The 23,430-nt window shown below is 38.3% G+C and overlaps 1 pseudogene; it reads left to right on the top strand.

The window, feature by feature from the left end:
• Nucleotides 1-5,038: 5,038 nt before the first annotated feature.
• Nucleotides 5,039-9,430, top strand: LOC109004007 (annotated as a pseudogene).
• Nucleotides 9,431-23,430: the final 14,000 nt, after the last annotated feature.

The following is a 23,430-nucleotide window of genomic DNA, read 5'->3' on the forward strand; positions in this document are numbered from 1 at the left end:
TAAGGACATCTTGGTCTGGAGACCGAGTCCAAATGGCCTGTTTTCAACAACAAGTGCGTGGGAGTTAATTCGGGTGAAGGGAGAGCGTGGTGCATGGATGGATTGGATCTGACATTCAAAATTACTAGGCAAGATATCGGTGTGCATGTGGAGGGAGCGGTTTCGGTGTCTGTCAGCTGACGATCGCATATAGTCCTGTGGGGTCTCTTCGGCCTCGAAATGTGATTGTTGCAATGTGCCACAGATGGAGTCATTGGACCATGTTCTTGCAATTGGTGAGGTGGCTCAACAAGTGTGGAATTTGGATGCGGTAACTCTAGGTGTAACGTGTATGCAAATGGGGACATGGTGGAGTTGTGTGTTTGTGTGGCTTTCTTGTGCCAAGAAATCGTCCAAGAAAGGTATACTCATTTGGGCTGCTACCAAGTATTCTAACTTGGTGTTTATGGAGAAGGAGGTGCAAAGTGCGAATGGAATGTCTTCAGGAGTCTGTGGTGGGAGTTTGGTGAGAGGTCCATATATTGCTGGGGGCAATTGTGAATGAAGATAATGAAGTTATAAGGCCCGTAAATGAGCAGTTTTTACGTGAGATGGCTATTCCCATTCGTTGGCATCCTGGCCAGTGAGTCCAACTAATTGCTTGGAAAAAAACTCCTGCAGAGTGGTGGAAATTGAATGTGGATGGCAGTTGTAGGGGGAACTCGGGTAATTGTGGCGGTGGTGGAATAGTGTGGGATCATCAAGGCATATTTATTGGTGCTTTTTCAGAGCAGTTTGGTTTTGGCACCAACACTGAGGCAGAGCTTCGTGCATTAATTCAGGGGGTGAAACTTTGCAAACAACTAGGTGATTGCAGTGTTATTTTGGAATGCGACTTGAAGGTAATAGTGGATTGGCTTAGTGCTTGGCGTTGCAATTTAGGGTATCTTTGGGATTTTTGAGATGAGCTACTTCAAGAGCTTGAGGGCTTATCCTACGAAGTAGTTCATCAATTTCGGGAAGAAAATCAAGCTGCAAATTTCCTTGCGAAAAGTGGGGAAGCGGGCCAGGTGGGTGCGTATGGTGTGGATGATCCACTACCAAGACGTTTGTGGGGCATTGTTAGACTAGATAGAGTGGGGTTGCCGGCAATTAGAGGGGGCACAAGTCTATTGTAGTCGTTGGTTGGTTCTGCATGGAGTTTTTCATTTTTCACTGTCCTACATGTAGTCCAATGTAGTTATTGAGTTTGTTTTTGTGGTTTTTCTTGTAAGCACGTTGATGAGTTATATTGTTTTCACGGTATTCCTCCTCTGTAAGCGAGAGTTCTTTAATAAAAGTTGGCAAGGGGTCACTATTAGACATGTGACCTTGACTCTTTTTTGAAAAAGAAAAAAACATTAATACTTGGATATACAACCTGGAATTTAGTATGCCCGGCCACATGTTGTAAGCTGCGGCCAGTACTCATACATTATAATATATGATATGGGTGCTTTTTGTTGTATATATAGCTATATCATGTGCCTGATCCATCGACTTCAACTTGATAATTATATATTTTTCATTTAATCTTACAAACTTAATTTAAAAAGTTCCTTCATGGTTAATAAATTACACAATTTTGTTGCTTAATTTATTCCCAAAAGACAATGACATTGAATAAGACAACATTAATTAATCCAACCGAAACACATTTTTACAATATCTGACGAATCCATCTCATGAATTAATTTAGAAAAAAGGGGAACCAAATTTAGGTGCGAGTGTGAGGAGTGTACGTTTGGAATATTAATGTCCATACGGCATGCAACTGAATACTGATCTCATGATGCAGGGAGCACCTAACCTGTGAATAAAAAACGCCAACCTGTCCTAGCTTTCTTTATAATTAATATTAGATATAATTTTAAAATATATAATTTTCATGTATTTTTATTAACAAAATAAATAAATTATTATTAAAAAATAAATTTTTTTATGTGAGTCTCAAATTTATTTAATTTAAAAAAAAAATATACGAGACTTATATACCAGTTTAAAAGTACACAAATCATTTTCCTTTTTTATTAGCAGGCAGAATGTATATAAAATTTATAAAATAGCTGCAAAATATAATATAGTCAATATCATGATGAAGAGTGATATAAAAGGTGCTTGAAGGTTTTCATGACTTGGATGATGGTTACCGAAACATTTTCACACTTCAATAATGGAGCACAAGAAACCCTAATCATGTCATGTACGCATGAAGTTCACGAGAGTACATACTCCAAAGTTCACGAGCATATAATAAGCACAAAAAGACGGCTACGAAGGTCGTACTACTCCAAAAGTCATTAATCTTCCCATGATAATTTTTTATTTAAATTAAAAATATATATAAAATGCATAAATTAATAAAAAATATGTGATCGAGGTACGTACGTATAACGTGGCCCATGATAATTTCTATGATAATTTCAAGTACGCTGAATATTTATAATTTATATTCATGTCACCAACGAACCAACGAGATGTTATTACACAGTTTTTCATACTTCATTTCTAACGGTTTATGCTTAATTATTAATTTTGCACGCTGGGGCAGTCAACAGGTGTGACAATTATAATTAATTAATATCACGTACATATATATATATATATATCAGGGCAGAAAATAGACAATATATATATATATACATACATACATATATTATATTATAAAACTTGCTTCATGAATCTTAATTCTTATAATTATGGTATCAATTTTCGTGATGATAAGGTTATTTGGAAGCTCCCAGGAATCAAAACTTGGGGATGACAAAGTACGTACATGCGCAGACACAGAGAGTAGTACTGAAAGGAGAATCGTGCACGTTCGATGGGAAATCTTGAGGGAAAGGGACGGGTGGAATGGATGGGGGGTCTAAAGACTAGAAAGATAAACCTTGGTTGGTCATGGAAATAATTTGAATGAACGAAACGGAAACTTGACAGAAATTAATGATCATGTTTGCATATAGCATTCTCGTCGTTTTCTTGGATTTTGCCTGAGCATTTATGTCATACTCATCACAATTCTATTCTTTTGGGGTCGGATTTTCATCTTATTCTTGAAGAAACATGAAACAACTTATATAGACAAGCACTCACCAATCAAAGAAAATCATTGTGATCATCATTTGATCTGTTTCTATCATATAACAAGGTACTATACGTACAAGGGGAGCTTTGATCTCTATATTATCTCAATTAAGTTTGAATGTCCTGGTGTAATTAGAGCCTTTCCGAGAAGTGGCTGGTAAAGAACAATACTAGTCTTTATTCCAAAGCTTGTCATTTTCAGTCACACTTGGTGGTGGTGTGACTAAAGATAACAAAATTTAAGGGAAAGATCAAGAACAACATGATTTGTCTTATTGATCACACTCATTAGTGAGTACTTTTGCCTTGTGGATTTTCTTATATTTCTTACCCAACAAACAAAATAAATAAATCAATCAATCAATGGTAAAATTGGCTTTTAGGCTGTGAAAATTCCTTGTTTGATCTTCAGTTTAGACTGAAGTTAGGAAGTACTCCAACTCACTTACTGCATGTAGTTCTTGGGATTGTGGGAATTTAACACAAACACTTCACAGGTTCTTTGGTGAACAATTATTTTAAGCAAATCCCAACCTTCAAAGCTGATGGGGTTTCCCTTCTTTTGCCGTATCTCTGTTTTCATAAAGTGAAAAAGTGCAATTTTTTTTTGAATGCTGCATCACAATGTTTTCTGTTTGTCCTTATATCCTTTGTTTCTTTGTCAAAGGGTCATTGTAGTCTCCACGTACAGGAATTAAACATGTGATCTGAAAGAAACCCATTTTCCCAAGCTTCTTTTGTGAATTAAATGGCAATTTAAGCTGGACACAAGCACACTTGAGTCTTTCATTAATTATTACTACTCTACAGATGTATAACTATGGGCGCATGGAGGTTTCTTTCAAATTGTTTTCTTCAAGTACAAGTGCAAGAAAAGGAAAAAGAAAGAAGAAAAAATTTAAAACCCTCATGGCCATTTGTTCTGTTGGAAGACAGTTAGTTTCAGTTGCTTTTTACTCATATTTCTCTCTCTTCCATCATTGGGAAACAGGAATTTTTGGTGGAAGAAAAGGAAAGGAGAAAGAGAAGCAAAGCATGACAAGAGACAGCCTCAAGTTTGTTGAAAGCCATATGGGTGCGCGGGTTAAGAAGACAAAGCACAAAAAGTCCCAGCCCGTGAAGGCTTGCTTGCATGCATGTGACCGTATAGAGCTGTTATAATCAGTGCCGGCCCTTGACACCTTATAGACCCACTCACGTGTCTCTTTTTTTGGCTTTTACACTAAATTTTGGATTATTCTATTAGCACTAGTTAAATATGTTATGCAGCTATGAGACCTCGGAGCTGGAAAGCCAAATAAATCAGGAAAGAGAGCATATTACAACTTACAAGTAGCAAAACTTGCCAAAACCTGTAGCTCGATTGACATAAATCCACAGCCTCCAAAATGGAGGTCTTGAGTTCGAAACCGCCCTCTCTCCAAATGTATATATATAAAAAAAAAAAATAGCAAAACTTGTAAGATGTAGTCTTACATGATTATTTTTCATAAATGGTAAACCAGTACACCAATTTTCATCTTTATTTTATTCTCCATGAAATTCCTTAATTTAAAGAAAGATTGTTTTATCTATATATGTTATTTTATAGAAAGGAAAAAGAAAATCAGATAGCAAAGGATGGCAAAGTTTGGCATATTTTGATAATTGATTAAGGACGTTTTTGGACAAGCAAGACTGGACTGTGAGTCACATGCAACGAGGAATGCACAATGGGACCTATCTGCTAAGTAAAGCAAATTCCAACCAAAATTCACATAAAAGAAAACAAGATAATTAATAAATGACAAGGAACACAGAAAATGAAGGAAGAATGAATGAAACGCAAAAAGCCTACCAAAATAATATATCTGTGCTTATGTCTGCAGAGTCTTCTGCAGCCTTGGAGTAGTACTTCTCTTCCTATATAAACCCAACCATCACTCATTTTGGCCATCTTTTAAGTAGCTCTCTCTCTCTCTCTCTCTCTCTCTCTCTCTCTCTCTCCGGTACAACAATTGCAAGCATGAGTGGGTTGAGCTACAGAAGCCTCACATTTATGCTTCTCATTGCTCTACTTCTTTGGTCATCAAAATTCGAGACTTGCAATGCGAGAAGAGGGAAGCATTGGAGGAAAAGTAGAGTTTCCTCAGGCTCTCTGTTTAAGAAGAAAGGAAAGAGTCACAGCAATGGCAACCACCACCATAGTAGTGGAGGATCAAAACCGAAGCCTCCATCTCACAAAGCTCTCTCACCTCCATCTCACAAAGCTCCCTCACCTCCATCTCCTGCACCAAAAAAGGGCACACCGTCAAGCCCGCCACTGCCGCGGCCACCGCCACCAGAGAAAGGCCACAATGGTGGTGGGCACTCCGCAACCTTCAACGTGCTAGATTTTGAAGCCAAGGGTGATGGAAGCACCGATGACACACAGGTTATTCTCCAATTCTGTGACTAATTGAAGAAAAAAAAAACGTGCAAGGGAAAATGTCTTTTGTTGCTTGGCATCATTATATGGTTTGCATGCAAAGATTCAAAATTATTCAGATAATTACAGAAAGTTCATTTTTTTCCCTCGAAAATTCGGCGAATGCAAGAATTACAACTGGAAAAAAAAAATGTAGATAATTCTTAGCAGCGTTGTTGAGTCAATTCATAATAAATATTCTGTTTTTCTTTTCCAAAAAAAAAAAAAAAAAAAACAAAGGAATAATCTCACGTTGCTTGTTGATAAGGTCTTAAGTATGTTTATAAAAAATGAGTAATCCTCTTTTAATGAATCGGTTTTATGAGATGATTTAAACCCATGAATTTCTTCAACTAGAAATTTGAACCTGATCATATATAGCAACATTTGTGTCCATTCGGGTACTATATATGAATATAGATGTGTCATCTAGAAAGCAATGCAAGTTTTTCAGGACATTTTAAGGATCATAGGGTTACACAATCACAAATTAAAACGTTTAGTTTGTAGTAACAAATGAGACTGACCGACCGACCATGCCTTAAAAAAGGGACACATTTAGTACGGAATACATCAAATAATTAGCTATACAAAAAAAGGTAGAAGACAAAAGAAAAAGAAAGAACTAGCCAAAACAGCTGGTGACATCCGCACCAATTAAACAAAAAAAAAAAAAAAAAATTGATTCCCGTTACGGCAGTTGAGCCACGATTCCAACAATTATTGTGTACAGTTCAGCACAAGCCAACACTAACCTTTTTTTTTTATTACGAAATACAGTTGCTCTTGCACAGGTAACGATGCGCTTATAATTATTATTTTATAGTTTAATCTGTAATTAATTAATTAATGTAAATGTGTTATTACAATAAGATTAATTTTACAGTGAATCGCAGGCATTCCAAGCTGCATGGGCTGCTGCGTGTAAAGTGGAGGCATCAGTGATGATCATTCCATCAAATTATGTATTCCTTGTGGGACCCATTTCGTTCTCTGGTCCATACTGTCAACCAAACATTGTATTTCAGGTATTAAGTTGTGACCATTTATATACAAATAACAAAGTTAGAATTGAAACTGTTAATGGAATTTTACAATCCAAAGTTGTTCTGGAAACAACCAATTTGCTTAGATGAATGAGTATAATCCAGCCATGTCTACTCTAAACAATGCTTTCACCTTTGATCATGGCTCTCCTCCTCTCTTACTATCCAATAGTAAATAACAAAGACTGGTAATTTTAACTTAAATACTGAAGTGATGATGCTTTTTCTCAGTTGGATGGCACAATCATTGCTCCAACGAACTCCAAAGTTTGGGGCAAAGGTCTGCTACAATGGCTTGAGTTCACAAAGCTAAGAGGAATTACCATCCAGGGAAAAGGTGTCATTGATGGAAGAGGCTCAGTCTGGTGGCAAGATGCCCCTTTCGATGATCCTGTTGTTGATGATGAAATAGAACTCATTGTCCCATTAAATAGCACTGTTGAAAAGAACCTGTCAGCACCGGTAACAATTCACCTCAACTTGTATTTTCCCCTGCATTTACATTCTCATTTATCTGAAACTGATCATAATCTTGCTTCTCCAACAACTGGGTGGCAGATAAGAAGCCAGCTAGGGAGGATAATGCCAAGCATCAAGCCAACTGTAAGGACCACTTCAAGACTTGAAATTGGCTGCATACATCATGGCCAAGCCATCCTCTAACAGAATTGCTGCATTCTCCTTGCACAGGCACTCAGGTTTTACGGGAGTTTTAATGTGACAGTCACAGGCATAACAATTCAAAGTAGTCCCCAGTGCCACCTGAAGTTTGACAACTGCATGGGAGTGTTGGTCCATGATTTAAGTGTTTCATCTCCTGGTGACAGTCCCAATACAGATGGAATCCATCTACAGAACTCCAAAGACGTTCTAATTCACAGCAGCAATCTTGCCTGTGGTAATTAATTACTTCTACAATTTTTCATTTGACAATTGATCAGACACTAAGTGGTCACAAACTGAGCAAGAATCAAGAACACAACCTATAGTGTCATAGATCAAAATTACATTACTTGAATGAATATAGAAATAACAGAGAGGAAAGATTCCTTAATTGAGATAACTGAGTTAGGGTAATGAAAACACAGACACAATCTTATCCTGCCAAAGCCTTATTCCTCAGAGCAACAATCTCTGGCCATTTACAGTCTGACACAAGGCTCTAGCAATTATATGACGCGCGTCATCTCTGGAATCACTAGTGGCACATCCATTGGAGGATTAGGTCATAACCCCGTAGATAACAATAACACTTTGTTTTTTTTTTTTTCTTCCTGTAGTTTCTTTGTCTTCATCAGCAACTAGAACATCTTCTTCCCAATCCTTCTCCCCTTTGTTTATTAGTACTTATATAAGGCTGATGTAGCTAATATAGCATGAACTTTAAACAGGTCCCATACATTTAGTATAAGCTAAATTTAGTTCTAAATACCAGATCCTTGGAACAGGAAATGACTGCATTTATATAAAAACTAAAAGCTCAGATCTTATACATAAACAACGTGAAAAGCGAGCAGGGAGCACTAACCTTGAAATAAAATGTGATAAGCTGGCTACAATTAAAAAAAAAGACTTGAATTTCTCACGGCATGTGCAGGAGATGACTGTGTTTCTATACAAACTGGATGTTCAAACATATACATACACAATGTGAACTGTGGGCCAGGACATGGAATCAGCATTGGAAGTCTAGGAAAGGATAGCACCAAAGCCTGTGTCTCTAACATTACCGTCCGAGACGTCACTATGCAGAACACTATGAATGGTGTCAGAATCAAGACATGGCAGGTATTGATACCATTTCTGATTATATGATTGAAAAAATCAACAAGTTAAAAGTAACAAAATCTGGAATATTGTGAAGGAAGATCAAGTTTTTATTTCTAATTGCAAGGCATTCAAGCACTTGGGATGCTTAAACCTGATCTCATCCACTATCCCCCCATATTTATGGGGATGAAATTATCCTTTGACCGGAAGGCAGATAAACTTCAATAGAGTCAGGCAAACATTGATATCTAAGCACTTCATCCTTTGGTTGTTACTAACTTTGCCCAGCCAATGGTTTTCTTCCTTCAATATAATTCAACATGTCTATTTTGAATTCCAAAAGAGTGTCAACCAGTTGTATTGTCTAGAAACTAATTTTAAAAAAATACTCACATTTTTGTGAATTTGACCCAGTTCAAAATATGGTTTCTAGGATTTCAAAAGTTTCTAAGGAATTTGGAAACCTTGAAAAGAAGTTTTGATGTTAACCAAAATACTAAAAGAAATCAAATCAAAATTTGAAACCTAAAGAACCCAATCTGACAAATTATATCACAATGCATGTTGTTGCTAATGAATTCAAATACTAAATCTGCAGGGAGGATCAGGCTCTGTGCAGGGGGTACTCTTTTCAAACATTCAAGTTTCTGAAGTTCAAATTCCAATTGTGATTGACCAATACTATTGTGACAAAAGGACATGCAAAAACCAAACATCAGCTGTGGCTCTATCAGGAATCAACTATGAGAGGATAAGGGGGACATACACGGTCAAGCCTGTGCACTTTGCTTGCAGTGACGGTCTTCCATGTATAGATGTAACACTAACTGCAATACAGCTAAAGCCACAGCAAGAGAAGTATCACATGTATGATCCCTTCTGCTGGCAGACTTTTGGAGAGTTGAGGACCTCCCACTATACCGCCAATAGATTGTTTACAAATTGGCAAGCCATCGAGCAACGGGGTTCAATCAGATCATGATATCTGTTGATCCTGACAATTGTAATTCAATGGTATAGACAGTTGTGTGGTCGGCATGACAGTCGGACCCCTTTCACACCATTAGGTAAAGCATCCATATTATGATAGTCCTACTTTATAGCAATTATTCTCTACCAGCATTATATCCATTCCGTTTTTGAGAGAGTACACATGCATTGCTTTTATTTAGAGTGCCTTAGGATTGTATAAGGCAAGCTTGATTGTCAGCAGATTTCCCGATTATGAGAGGGCATACAAATGCGATATAAAAGAATATCTTCTATACATATCCAGAATCTATGTATTACAACCAATAAAGAGCATAGGAGGGCATACGCAGATCTGTGGGACAATGAATTATGAATGAGAAAATGTAATGCCGAAGCAACTTCCATGAATCATGCATAGAACGCAAAGCAAGCAAATTTTGGTTACCGACTGAATAGCATCAACAAACAACATCAAACATGAACAGAACCTAACATAGAGCTCATAAACAAATGGGAATCTCCGGCATTATAGCTCTAGCAAGTTATCAGGGACTCTGGAATCAAGAATGGTAATCAAAGCACACAAACTAGGAGCAACGTTTAGTTTAAGTAACCATTTAAACCTCAGAGAAAGTATCAAAGCAGTGGTTTACCGGTTAAAGTAACTAAAATGAATTAAACAAGTGATTTGAAGTATCGAACATGTGAATCGAGAAGAAGATTATGTGACATTTTTACTCTGTTTTCACTTCCCCGACCGATGCTTCAGCTCGGCTTCTCAGTGCCAGTAATCCCATTTTGCCTGGGACTTCTGGAAGCGCAACGATTCGTGTCTTTGTCATATCAGCGTTTTTCATCCACAATGAATGGGTTTATTTCTCTTATTTATTATAAATAAATCTCGACGGAGACGGTTCCCAATAGCACACCGCACACCCCCTAACGTTGCAAATCGGGTCTAATTGCCACGCCACGGTTTCCTCCAATGCCAAACACAAATTGAAATCCCACCCAGAACTCTCTCTCTAATTGATCGATTAAGACCCAGCAGACCCGACAATAACAACTAAGGGAACTAGGAACAAAGGCCTAGCCTAGAGCAAACAAAGTCTCCAACCTAACTCATAGATAGGCTCCTCAACTCGTATGAGGGAGTGTGCTGCAGGGGATGAGACTCATTGATTTGAAAACCTCTTGAGTAGTGTCTAACTCTCGAGTGCTCGCCCGAGTAGTGGGCGTGATGTATGGGAAACCCTCGATCCTCTGACAGGAGGGGCATCAACAGACCACCAAGCATACTAGCTGGAGAGGGAAATCGGAAAATTACGCCGCATTAATGACACCACTATTTGAGCTACACTCCACATTAATGATGCCGTCGTAGAGTCACGCCGCATTAAAAAATTGTGACAAAGGGAACAGTATGAAAGACATGGACTCCATGGGGATAGATTGATATCGGTCGACGACGTTGGAAGAGTGGACGTGAAAAACCCGTGGATTGGGCCATTAAGCACGTGAAGAACGAGAGAGAACGCTGAATGGACTGGGTCGCTTGCAATTGCGAGTTTTACATTATTTTATTTCCGTTAGTTTTGTTCTATTTTACGTAATTGCATGCTCTGTTTTATGCTCTGTTTTACGTGCGTTGAAGTCTGGTTATTAGTTAATGAGTTTCCCTTTTATTTTGGTTTGAAGTGTACGTGGCTCTGCTATTTAAGCATCCAAGAATTATTAATGGAATATTATGCAAGTTTATTCAAATATGTGGTTCATTCTCACCCGAAGAGAGTATTTTTCTTTAGTATCCGTATCTTCTGTAATTGGGACCTATCATAGACACGATCTGTCCCCATAGACTTATCATATAAATGGCAAGTCCTAGGTATGAGAAAATCTCTCTAATCCCTAAACTCTTTCACTTATTTACAAACATCCAAAAATATTTATTAACTTTGGCATCGGACACTCCCTGGCCCCAAGGCCGCCCTCTCTTAGTTGCCTTATTCCCTATCTTTTGCAGGCCCATTTTTGAATAATTGAGTTGTCAAAACCTGGCTCAAAGACGTGCGAAATGCGACATTAACAGTGGCGTCGTCTGTGGAATCCTTGTAGAACTTACGTGTATTTCACAGAATTTAAACGAGGAGGTGCAAACACTTCGTAAAGAAAACAAGGAACTCAAAAAAACTTCAACAGGTGGTGCAGGAGGAGGAAGTAGAAGCCAGTGATAGTGAGCATATGGGGTTCCGAAACACATGGGCTGGACCAAATAAGGAGGAGGAGCTGAAGAATATGGAAGACAAGCTCCGTAGTTCTAAAGGAAAATACGAGGAGATAGCAAGGAAGGTGGGTACGTCGTCATTAGTGGACCAACTGCTCACAGGCATTGGTCTACCCTACATGGAGGAGGTGATGGTTGTGCCCTTACCACCAAAGTTTAGGGTTCCAGCCATACATATGTATGACGGAGGAAGGGACCCTCTAGAGCACCTAGAAACTTTCAAGGCTCATATGATGCTACATGGCTTCCTGGGTGAGATGGCATGCAGGGCATTCCTGCTGACCCTTAGGGGTCAGCACGCGTCTGGTTCAAGTCTCTGGCGTCTAGATCTGTGGACAGTTTTGCCGAGCTAGCCAGATTGTTTCTGACTCAGTACGTGTCAAGTTGGAGGAGGCAGCACCCAACGACATACCTCCTCACCATCAAACAAGGGGAGGACGAAAACCTAAAGTCTTATCTAGCCTAGTTCAACAAGGAGCACATGACCACCGACGACCAAGGCGAGAAGATAACCTTGGCGGCGCTCCTATGAGGGGTCTGGCTGAGATCCCAATTTATGGCAGAATTGGCAAGGAGGACTCCCGTGATGTTATGGGAGTTCATGGATCTGGTTGACAACTTCATCAACGCAGATGACACTCTTCGAACCCTGACGGAGCCAAGAAGAAAGGAGTTAGAGTGAGCATAGAAGAAGGCGAAGGCCCCTGCTAAGGCTAAGGCCCACGAAAAGCCGGAGAAAGAGTTCCCTAGACAAAAGGAGAGAGGAAGTTCTAACAAGGGGACCGAGACCTCAGTTCGACCGGCCTACATTCACCATCAACGAGGCTGACACTTCCATCTCCCGAGGAGAGGATGATTGGGGTATAGCACACCGCTACTGCACACACCACAAGTCCACCTCGCATAACACTAAGGATTGCTTCTCCCAGCAAGGGGTGAGCCAACTCCTATCATCTCCTTCATGGAGGCTGACGAGGAGGGGGTCCTGTACCCCCACGACGATGCGCTAGTAGTGACCATACTGGTCGCCAACTTCACCACCCGCAGAATCCTCATTGACAATGGGAGTTCTGAGGACATCCTATTTTGGGAGGTCTTCACTAGAATGGGAATAGATGCTGCTCGGCTGCACCTAGCCCCCATGCCATTGAAATGCTTCTCCTAGAGTATGGTTCAGCCTGTGGGAACGTCAGTCATCGCAGGTAGCAACCCCTGCACGATCCCTGTCATAGTCGACTTCTTGGTGGTGAGGACCCTGTTGTCTTAGAATGCCATCATTGGAATGCTCACCCTTAACAACTTGCGGGCCGACACATCAACCTACTCAAGATAAAGTTCCCAACTTCTCAAGTGGTGGGCAAAATCTGGGGTGAACAGGTCTTGGCAAGAGAATACTACGTCCAAGAGCTGAAGTAGAAGGATGGTGGGTTTACCTTAGACGTCACCTCTGGGAAAGAATAGGCTATGTACAGCTTGGAGAGCCCTGGCAGGCCTTTGGCTGTGACTCGCCCTACTGAGCTCAAGGGGGAGTGAAAGGGTGCATGGCCCCAAAAGGCAGAACGAATGAAAGCTCCCGGCTAAAAACTCTGTTTCCCCTTATTTTGTAGTATGTCATTTCAAATTTGTAAATTCTTGTTATTTAATGAAAAATGTGATTTTCCAGAACACCGCAACATGCCTACTTCGAACTTTCGTATTAACAACAAAAACCGACAAGACAATCTATGATTAATGAAATCTGCACAACAAAGATGTCAACAGAATAATGATTACCTTTCCTACGATGTCAATGGGTAGGAGCGAGGTTAATCCCAAATTTCCCGAATAATATACCTCCAGCGGGGTCAAAGGGACGGGCTAGGCCAAAGGCCGCTTTGTCCCTCCCATGATAGAGAGCATGTCTTGCCCCCTAGTAGCCCGAATAACTTACCCCGACACCCATCTCAACGAAGAGCGGATCAGCCACATCACTGTTCGACTAAATTGCCTCCCCTGCAGGATACCAAAGGGAAAGGTAGCCAAAGGGTTGCCTTGTCCCTCCCGCGGTAAAGTGCGAGTCAACCCTAGGCTACCTGAATGCTTACCCTGACTTCTATCGTGGTGAAAGAGCGGGTCGGCCCCACAATCGTCCAAAGAAATTACCTCCTTAGGGAACCAAAGGGGTGGGTTTGACTTGAGGCATTTCGACCTCTCCCCAATAGAGTGTGGGCCTAGTCTTTTGACTACCCGACGTAAACAAAGTCTCCAAAGAGGAAGGAAAAGTCTGAAGGCAAGCAGTTATGCGCACTGATGTGCACCAAAGTGCTGACATGGAATAGTTTTAATGAAACGAACCGTTTGGGACTCATACAAGTTTCACGGCTGACTTCATTTGGGCGGGATTTGAAGTTAAATCAAAACAATTGTTCAAAACGCACAGTTTTGAAACAACCGAAGGAGACGAGCCCCTCTTCTTCTCTGGTTTTGCCCCAGCGATGCTTCTCTCCTCTGGTTGGAGCCCGCTTCTCTCTTCTATGTCTCTTGCTCCGAATCACACGTAGTCTGCTTCTCTTCAAGCCGTCGAAAGCTCCCATTTCTCTTGCCTAATCTCTTCTCTAGTTTAACCCCCAAATTTTGGTATGAGCCCTAATCTTGTCGGTGTGCCTTCGTTGTGCCTCTTCCTTGCGAACACAGCTACGGCGACCGGTTCTCTCTCTCTCTCTGTAACAAATAAATGCAGTTGATTAATTTTGTGTTGAGTATATATTTTGATTTTGTGGTTTTTTGAAAGTTAAGTTTTGAAGTTAGATTTTGAATTTAGGTTTTGAATTTAGGTTTGAAACATGGCCATTTGCATCCAAGGTGCGTGTTATACATTGAAGGTTGTTAGATGTACATTTATGTCAGCGGGAAATATAGAATAGAAACTTGATCTTGTTCGAGGCCATTGAATATGTCCAGTACCGATGGATACCTATATGCTTATGCATCCTATAAATAATGCATTTTTGTCTGAATATCTAGATCATTTAAAGTATATAGGTTCATTTTGTTTATCAAGTTGAGCAAGCGGGGATTTCAGTATTTGAGTAGAGTGGTGACATCCCAATATTTTGTCCTGTCCTGTCTGTCAATGTGGTTTAGATGAGATTAAATTAAGTAAATTTGTCATGACTGCAATTGTCATTGAATTTAAACTGATTATATGTTGGATTGGTGGCGAAATTAGAGAAATCATGACATATTTATCATAAAAAAAGGTGACTTGGAGACGAGCGGATGAGTTTAAAACCCATCAAGCGTAGGGTGGTTGTGGATAAATAATCCTTTTCTAAAAAAAAAAAAAAAAGAAAGGAAGAAAAGAAATACGAAGCAATATTGTGTATTTATTAAGATTCCCAATAACTTTGAGACAATGGCTTTTGTGTCTAAAGTGCCAGCAATTATAGTTTAGATCTCAAGATTTATGGGCGTTTGAGACAAATCCTTGTATGAGTTTGAAACATACAAGGATTTTCTTAGTTCACACTACCAACTAAGTTTTGGTAACTTAGTATGAAACAAACACTGAGCTAACTTAAGTTTTGCTAGAACTCCTCAGAGAATCCAAAGGAACTTGATAAAGTTTTCTCAGTTCAGTTTCTACGAACAACTTCGAACATCTTGTTCAATTAGAATCAGAGAAACAATAAATACTCAAAAGCTAAACTAAAGAAATAAAAATAAACTAATAACTCCAAACTAACTCAGTGTTTCAGTTGAAAGGGAGGCAACTTAGCAAAGTGTGATGTAAAATTGAATATTTTCAAGTTTTGAGAAAGAGACAAGTAATACCTAGCCAGAGCAGGTCGCTTCCTATTAGGCTGACTTTCTTCAGTTGAAGTACCATCCAGACTGTGGACGGTGAGTGGATGAATTCTGGGATTTTTACCATTTTAATTAGACTCATTAAGAGGCTGTTTGGAGACCTCATCATTGGGTCAGCTGGTTCACAACCATCCCCATCGCACATTAAGAGGCTGTTTGGAGACCTCATCATTGGATGTATATAGAACTAAGCTATTTTTGCTTTGTTGCAAAGTTTTGATAATTTGCAAAGTTTTTGTAATATAGAACTGAGCTAATATTTAACGTTTTGTAAAGTTTTTGTTATTTTCAACGTTTTGGTAATATGCGAAGTAATATTCAAAGTTTGTTGGGAACATGTTTGTGGAAGCCCGCTTCTTCCTTAGGATGTCATCGTTCGCTTCTTCATGAACTTCAGCGAACAACCCAATGTGCACCTGAGGGAAACCCGCAAAACTTAGAACATCAAATACGTCAAGAAATTCAGGCCGATCATTTTTTGGGTGTCCAAACTACAATACAGAGGTAATTTTTTTTTTGAACTTTGACGTGCATTTTGGTTTCTACAAAAGTTTAATATTTTACGTTTGTTTCTTTATAATCAGGGATTACCACACTGCAACTATTTCAAATAGGCAAATCGCAGTGAGGAAAGAGAAAAAAATCTTATGAAGATAGAAATTGAGTTGTTAAGGAATGAGGAAGAGCTTCAAAAAAGAGATGAAGAGATTGTGAAGTATAAGTTGGGAATCCACAACGACCAACTTGATATTCAAAGGCAATAAGCAGAGATCCGGCGTGAACGCACACTTCTTAAAATCTCTTGGATTATTTTTATATTAATTTCATTGTATTGCATCTGTAAACAATGATACCATATTACTTGAGGGAAATTTGTATATACTTTTGTGGCTTTTGTTGTATATAATCTTAAGCAACTAGTTGAGAAATTGAGTTGTAAATGATGCATGCGCATCAATAGTCTTGTATATAATTTCAATGTATGAAGCTGGAAATGTGATCTTTATGAGACAATTTATTATTTATACCTTGGTCATGGGTGTCATAATTGATTATTTTGACATGGAAAATAATGAAACTCGAGAATATAGAAACCATGGCAAATATAGAAACTCAATAATAATGAAACTTGGCATTATTTGTCCTCATGAAAATACTTTAAACAGGTAAACAGATCATGGAAAATTGGTTGGCAAAAAGAAACCATCCACAAATTACATGGAAAATTCTACAACTCAGTAACATAACTTCAAGTCTTTGATTTCATTTTAACAAAATATAACTTCATTGGTGTCCTTGATTTCACTTAACAAAATATAATTTTATTATATACAAGATTCTATTGCATATACCTGTAGCATACTCCCTACTTCACAAGTATGACTTAACACTTACAACTCAAATTCCCAACCTCCCATAATTACACCAACCGAGTCATAACATAAACAAGTTCCAACCACCTACTTCACAAGTATTAATTAACACTTACAACTCAAAATCCCAACCTCCCATAATTACACCAACTGAGTCATAACATAAACAAGTCCCAACACAAAATTAGAAACATATGAAAGTATTTCAACATCTTCATTCTTGCACGTGTCTATGATCTTCAGTCCCATCTAGAGCTTCATATGTGCCATCCCCAAGTTGGGTTTCACCAAAGTCCAACACTTCGGTAGTGTTTTGAGGAGGGTAAAAATAGATAAAAAAAGTAAAAAAGTTAGAATCATATTGTGAACTTGAGAACATTGAAAAAAAGTAAGAATAATGAACTACCTCAAAGACAACACTCTCTTGAGTCCCAACAATTGTTTGTCCAAATAAATTTCTGCACGTGTCAACCCTGTCAATATCTCTTCCATGTGGCTACAGATTAATAAAAAACCAGATGAAGTCTAACAAACAAATATTGAAGAGATAAAAATATCAAATATTCATAATGAAACACTGAGTTGACCTGTTTACGTTTTCCCTTTTGAGTAGCCTTCTTGGTCGTGGGTTTGACTCTCTCAATCATTGATTTTTTCTTGAGGCATGGCGGTCTCCCTTTGCCTCTGACTACAAGGGGACTCAGGACTTTCTTTGAATTCCCAGCTGTAGGTGCATCGACAGTTGTATCTGCAACATGTTCCAAGGGTCGTTGGGGCGACTTCTTCGTGCGGTAGACGATGTTTATTGTATGTAACTTATCTATCATATCATCAGCATGCTCATCACATGATGCTGCATTTGTGGCAACGTCATAGCATACCTTCAATATTTTTTTTTGATAAGTTCAGAAGAAAAAAAGAATGTCAAAATCCCACCACGTAACAAACCACGACCAACAAAATATACGTGAATGTCACAATACATGAAAATAAAAAAATAACATACCTTCAATATATGTGAATACCTGCTCACTTTTGGCCTCGTATCAACTGAGTCATAAGTACTTCGTATAAAATTGTATGTCCTTTTAATGTCTTTCCTTCATTGATCTAATATATACTTTTCTGGCACCTTTTTCACTTTGTTAACTCTCATAATGGCTAATGCATGTCTACACAATATCCCTTTCATTTCGAACAGTGCACATGAACACTTCATATCAACTTCAGCCTCATTAAAGTACACCATTTGGGTCACCTCCTTGATGAAATCATCAACATGAACTTCATCTTCTACATGGTACGTTGCAATTACACCATCCTTCCGGTGTAGAGTTGGATGAACACCAACCATTCCTATTACTTCTTTTTGAACTCTCTAAATTTAGAGTTAGTATATGTGGCTTGAAATATCTTCTCAAGTGGATAAATAGAGACTGCAAGCATGTGCCATAAGCAAAATCTGACTTTTCAACCCATCTTTGTATGCACCATGTGAATCGAGTTTTTCAGGTACTTTCTTCAGTATGTGCCATAAGCAAAATCTGTGTCAGGTATTCGGAAGGACAAGCACAATCGCATTTTTCATGGCTCTATCTTGATCTGTGATAATAGCCTTTGGAGCTTCACCATCCATACAGTTCAACCAACTCTGAAACAACCATGTGAACGTTTTTGTATCCTCATTAGAAATCAATCCTGCCCCCAAAAGGATTAACTGTCCATGGTGGTTTACACCAACAAATGGTGCAAACGGCATCCCATACCTATTTGTCAAATAGGTGGTGTCAAACGTGACAACTTCACCAAAATATTTGTATGATGCCCTACTTCGTGCATCTGCCCAGAAGACATTTTTCAACCTCCCATTATCATCCATATCCAGTAGTGAAAAGAATCAATTATTCTTGTATTACATCCTAGCAAAATATTCATGGAGGGCTCCAGCACCACATTTCCCAAGTCGAAGGTGGCATGCCTTGTCAATGTAGTTACGACAGTCTTTTTCATTGAATGACAAGTTCTCAAACCCACCTGCTTCTTGCACAAGAGCGGCGAAACTCTTGTTCATTCTGATACCAGCTTGATCATTTGTATCTAACATTCTCTTAACAGACAAACTCACTTCTCTATTGCAGCGGAAGAACCTCAATTTTTGTGGACTTAGTCCGTGATGTGGGTATTATGAACAGTCAACAACTTCAACACCCCTTCAAAAAACGTAGCATTTATCCTTGTATTACAGCTTGTCTTTGATGTTGGATGTGGTCGAGCGACATTTGTAGTCCGATTCCATGCCTTTCCACCACGAGCACAACCCAATGTGATATATCTAAGCCTCCCATCCTCAAACCTATGACTCATTTGTGTCATTATCCCAAAACCGCATTGTTTCCCATAGCTTTTATAGTAAGAAATTAACTCTTCTTCAGAGTTAAACACCATCTCCGATTTCGGCTCCTTAATGATATCGACCCCCCCTCAGTATGCACTGTAATTTGTGTCTCGAGCTCGTTGTAATCTTTGGATTCAGAGGGCATAGACAAAGTTTCAACCTCCCTCGAGTCAGATGTGGGCTCTTGAATTTCTTCCACATGGCTTGAGCTCGCAGTGTTTAAACCAATCGGAGAGGGGGCTGATGACTGAAATCCCAAAAAAAGATTTACATTCAGTTTCAATATTTTTAATCAATTTAAGCATTTTGAAAAATACACACGTTACTTAAAAATTTAACTCATCACCTGACAAGTCCATGGAGTTGGGTTGGCACTAGGATGAGGTAAGAATGGTGGCAACCAAGCATGTGGCATTGGTGTATGGCCCTCATGCATATAGCTTGAGAAATCCAGATAAAAAGACATTGGTATCACCTAACATATAAATCAATAATGACAATTAACCGAAGATGTAGTAATAAATATAGACATTAATATAAAACAAGTTATATACACATTAATTCAATCACCTAATGCGCGCGATTGACCGATCGATCCTTACAAAACATGATATATAGGTAATAATTAATTATAATCAAATAAAATTAACAATTTATTTCATTAGCTAAGATTCTCTCAAAGATCGTTCATATATATTATAAGCAGTACCTATCACTACTACTTTCATATATATATATATATATCTATATATATACACGTACTTCTTGTACAATTATATAAATATATATATATATATATTTATATATATATAGAATATAAGGCCGTTTCAATAGAGGATGCTTTCTATGTCAGGAAATTACTAATTTCATATAGATCAAAAGCTATTTAGAAAATTACTAATTATCTAGATCTATAAACATGTTATTTCTTTAGGGTCTATCATGATTAGGATGAAGATAGTAATTACAGGGTGATTTGTGTTTGAAAAGACCTTCCCTAGCTACCAAAAAATAAAAAAAAAGTAAGGAAATATTCTGGCATCCAGCTTCATTTTTTCTTATTCACTAAATTAATTTGTTGTCTCACAAAGAAAGCATCTAATGTTATTTTTCCAATTAATTCATATCTATATATATACCAATTCAAACTAAAGCTTTGAAGATAGATCAAAATCAAAATTAAATCTACTGGCTGGCCTGTTCTAAATTTTTTATATTGATAATACCTGAGTTGCAGGATTGATAGATGGATCTCTACTAGAAGGTGTTGAAAAATATGTATAAAATGGTCTTGGTATCATCTGATTTGATGGATTTGTTGATGGATTTGTGGTAGGAGGTGTGATAGGAGATGCGTACTCTTTTCCTTTCTCCATCAGAATACTTTGTTGGAAGAGGAGCTACTATAGACTTATTAATTTTGTTGATCAGTGCTTGAATGTCCTGCACAAGAATAAGAGTGTAAACTGAAAATTAATCCAATACAATCACTAAATGGACAGTACAACGCTTAAAAGCATAAAAGTTGCAGCGAAGCCTTCCAACATTAATCATGAAGAACAAGTTACCAAATAAAAACAAGTTATATCAAGGAACTACACAATCATACAACCAGATTTGACGCATTTACTAATTTTTAACATACTTGGGATTCCAAATCCAAGCAATGCAAAAAAGAACTTCAAATATTTGAAACTTCATAAAAATCTCAAACTAAGTTCATAACAAGTGGATATTCTAAATTCTTGAAATACTAAACATAGATAGAATTGCACAACTAATTTTTCATTGACAACTCTATTTCCCCTTTCCCACCGGTCATGTGATGTTTTTATGTTCTTCAATCGTTTTAACCCTTCAATCAAGATATATTGTAGAAAACGTTGGCATAATTGATTTCAACTCAATTATGAGATCCATAATGAAATGAAAATTCATTAGCTAGGAGGTATTGAGGAATCATGACTCTTATAGAAGTGATTTTCCCATTAGCCTATATCACAATTAAAAGGCATATCAAAGTGACATTATGGGCAATAATAAGCATTATTCTCTCATTCAAGGAAATCCTTTACCTAATTGAAGCTTGATGTAATCTTCTCTCTAAAAGAAACACTATTTTTGCACGTAGTGAGTTGCCCATAGCTGGGAAACAAAACAGGATATTCAAAGAAGCATGAGGCATGGCAGAGAAAATATGAAACATTATTCAAAGAAGCAGAAGGCATGACATCCATAAGCATGCGGGCATAACAGGTGGCATCACATAGAAAAATATGAATTAACCAGCTCATTTGACACGTACTAGTTCATTCCATGGGATAAAGCATGGATAAAAGAGATGGATCATGCTGAATTCTCTCTGATCCCTAGACTCTTTCACTTATTTACAAACTTCAAAAAATATTTACTAACTTTGGCCCCAAGGCTGCCCTCTCTTTGTTGCCTTCTTTCATGTCTTTTGCAGGCCCAATTCTGAAGATATGAGTTGTTGGAAACTAGCTCAAAGGCATGTGAAACAAGACGTTAACACAAAGCAATATAACCTACATTCAGTGATTCAATACACGCTCTATTTTGTATTGTTGACAAGTAAATTGAGCTGAAAGAAAGAACCTCCGAACCGCATTTCACATTCTTTTCCATCACACAAATTCCAATCTTTATCTTCTTTCCGAAAATACCTCATTTATCCTTAATCTCTTTGCCTTTCTTTCTCTCACACTCTCGCTCTCGCTCTTAGGAACTCTCTAGAAAACTATCTTTTCCTCTCCCTCTAAAACCGCAGAATCTGAATTTGCTTCAAACTCATCAATTCCAACATAATTGCTCAAGTCAAATATGCAAGAGACAAATACAAATAAAAATTTGTCAGCGACACACTACCATTCAAAAACACACTTAAAACTCTTTGAAACACATAAATGTGTACGTAAAGACATGCATACGTAAGACACATGTATGTGTGCAATCTAGAAAAATGAAAAATCATGGAGAAACGGAACCATATAGGCATTGATTTTGGATAAGAGAATGGAAGCAACGAACAAAGAATGAGATAGAAGAGTAAAGATGAGAACTGCTTTTAAGCCTTTTCACAAGTAGAGGCAGCAGTGGAAACGAAAAAATGGAGGAGTTAAAAAAGGGAAAAGAAAAGGCCACACATACAAACAAGGGGATTTTTTTAAAACTTTCGGTTAGTGGAAGGATAGTGCTTGGCCACATGTGGGGGAGATTTGGGGGAGAGAAGAATGCGGTCGATGGCTGGCAAGGGGAGTGGAAATCCGAAACAATTTTGGGGCAAAAGGTGATAGAAAGCACGTTTTAGGTTAGAGAAAAAAAATTAAATCCATGTTGGAAAGGGTGTGCAATGTATGGCTTCTCTAGAGAAGGACTCATTCTCAATAAATCTGGACCGAGGCTGGTTCCCCATTGCACATCGTACATCGCACACATCCCTTTAGCTTGCGATTCATTACATACTCTGTTTTGTATTGTTGACGAGTAAATTCAGCTAAAAGAAAGAACCTTCGGGCCGCATTTCACCTTTTTTTCCCATCACACAGACTCCAATCTTGAACTTCTTTTCGACACCACCTCCTTTCTCCTCCATCTCTCCTCTCTCTTTCTCTCATGGTCTCGCTCTCAGGAACTCTCTAGAAAACTATCTTCTCCTCTCCCTCTAAAACTGTAGAATATGAATCCGCTTCAAACTTATCAATTCCACCTTAATTGCTCAAATCCAATACGCATTACATAAACACAAATACAAACTTGTCAGCGACTCACCGCCATTCAGAAAATTTTTTTGAAAAAAATACATGTGTATGTAAACACATGCATACATAAGACACACATATGTGTAGGATCTAGAAGAAGGAACAACCAAGAGAAACAATACCATATAGGCGTTGACTTCGTTAAGACAATGGAAGCAATGAGTGAAGGAGATGGAAGAGAAAGATGAGAACCGCTTTTAAGCCTTTTCATAGGCAAAGGCAGCAGTGGAAATAAAAAAGTGGAGGAGTTAAAATGGGGAAAAGAAGGCCACACACACACACATAGGGGATTGTTTTTTTAAAGCTTTCGGTTAGTGGAAAGGTAGTGCTCATCGGAAAGGTAGTGCTCATCCACATGCGGGGAAGATTTGGGGTAGGGGAGAATGTGGTTGTTGGCTGGCGAGGGGGAGAGAT

Source organism: Juglans regia, chromosome 13, assembly GCF_001411555.2.
Source record: "Juglans regia cultivar Chandler chromosome 13, Walnut 2.0, whole genome shotgun sequence".
Taxonomy (NCBI): domain Eukaryota; kingdom Viridiplantae; phylum Streptophyta; class Magnoliopsida; order Fagales; family Juglandaceae; genus Juglans; species Juglans regia.